Genomic DNA, 2,050 nt, shown 5'->3' on the forward strand with positions numbered 1-2,050 from the left:
CACCGCCACGAGTCGGTGCAAATATGCATCGCTAAAAGAAATGGACTATAGTGGCTTTTCACTTCGTTTGAGTCAACTCTTATTCTTGAGTCTTTTGTTTACTGTTTTCCCACCAACAACAAATAATTTACAATTCTGTGTTTACATAATAATATAGAATATCAGTATTTTAAAGGCCTCTTTTTTTTTTTTTTTTTTTTTTTTTTTTTTTCTAACCATGCTTATCATATTCCAATTTCCAGACAGTGTTTAATATTAGAAATTATGAATTACAGTTGGTACCCTACGAAATGTATTTTTCTGTTCTATTGAAATTATACCATTCTTTCATTTCGATAAATTTGATGTCTTATATTTTACTTCTGAAAAAAAGAATTGAGATCATATAAGCTTTTTTGAGCGAGATACTTCCACATTTTCGATTATTTCAATACTTATTGGTTCTTTGAAACGGAAATAGATTTTCCATTTACTTTTCAGAGATTATCAAAGGTTTTTCTCTGAATTTCAATTACTCTTCAGAGATTACTGAGTTTTTTTTTTTTTATGAATTTCAATTACTCTATGAGATTGTTGAATATTTTTCTATGACTTTCAATTACTCTTTAGAGATTATTGAATATTTTTCTATGAATTTCATTTATTCTTCAGAGATTATTCAAGTTTTTTCTATGAATTTCAGTTACCCTTTAGAGATTATTGAATATTTTTCTATGAATTTCAATTACCCTTTAGAGATTATTGCATATTTTTCTATGAATTTCAATTACTTTTTAGAGATTATTGAATATTTTTCTATGAATTTCATTTACTCTTCAGAGATTATTCAAGTTTTTTCTATGAATTTCAGTTACCCTTTAGAAATAATTGAATATTTTTCTATGAATTTCAATTACCCTTCAGAGATTATTGAATATTTTTCTATGAATTTCAATTACCCTTTAGAGATTATTGAATATTTTTCTATGAATTTCAATTACTCTTTAGAGATTATTGAATATTTTTCTATGAATTTCAATTACTCTTTGGAGATTATTGAATATTTTTCTATGAATTTCAATTACTCTTTAGAGATTATTGAATATTTTTCTATCAATTTCAATTACTCTTCTGAGATTACTGAATTTTTTTTTCTATGATTTTATTTTACTCTTCAGAGATAATAGAAATGTTTTCTATGAATTTCAATTTCTCTTTAGAGATTTTTTTAGGCTTTATACTATGACTTTTAGTTTCTCTAAGGAAATTGTTATCAAAATAAAGAATTCTGTAACAAGGAATAGGTCGCTTCAAGCGTTAAAAGGTGAAAGGTTTGAACGTTATCTTCTCTTTAAAAAATTGAGCGAACTATTTCAGGGGACTTAATATATTTTTTCAAGATGATAAATATATTCATTCATGAAAAATGCAGAGTTGATAACTACTCAGTAATTATGCATTGCAATTTAAAAAGTACTCAAAATACTCCCAGAGAAGGATGTACAATCTGTTAAAATCTACCTGGGCTACACGTTGCAAGAAACGTTGAAAATGTTTAATAAATGTTGAGAAAAACTCTTATAGTTTTCAGTAAATGGGAAAAATATGATAAATGGGAGTAGGGTGTAAGCTACTCCATTTAACATGAATCGATGAGAAAAAAAAAGAGACATAAGTAACACCGCCTGTGTTTCATCAGCTCTTATATCTAGAGTTGTGGTGTCCTATTGCAAACGTACCTGCCTGGCGTTCTGCTGGACGGGAGATAGAATCGAGCTCAAACTCTATAGTGTCAGCTACCTCGCCATCCTTGTGAGCTAAGAGTCCAGCCCAAACTCTGTAGTGTCAGCTACCTCACCATCCTTGTGAGCTAAGAGTCCAGCCCAAACTTTGTAGTGTCAGCTACCTCACCATCCTTGTGAGCTAAGAGTCCAGCCCAAACTCTGTAGTGTCAGCTATCTCACCACCCTTGTGAGCTAAGAGTCCAGCCCAAACTCTGTAGTGTCAGCTACCTCACCACCCTTGTGAGCTAAGAGTCCAGCCCAAACTCTGTAGTGTCAGCTACCTCACC

The sequence above is a fragment of the Palaemon carinicauda genome, chromosome 33 (assembly GCF_036898095.1).
Source record: "Palaemon carinicauda isolate YSFRI2023 chromosome 33, ASM3689809v2, whole genome shotgun sequence".
In the NCBI taxonomy this organism is placed as follows: domain Eukaryota; kingdom Metazoa; phylum Arthropoda; class Malacostraca; order Decapoda; family Palaemonidae; genus Palaemon; species Palaemon carinicauda.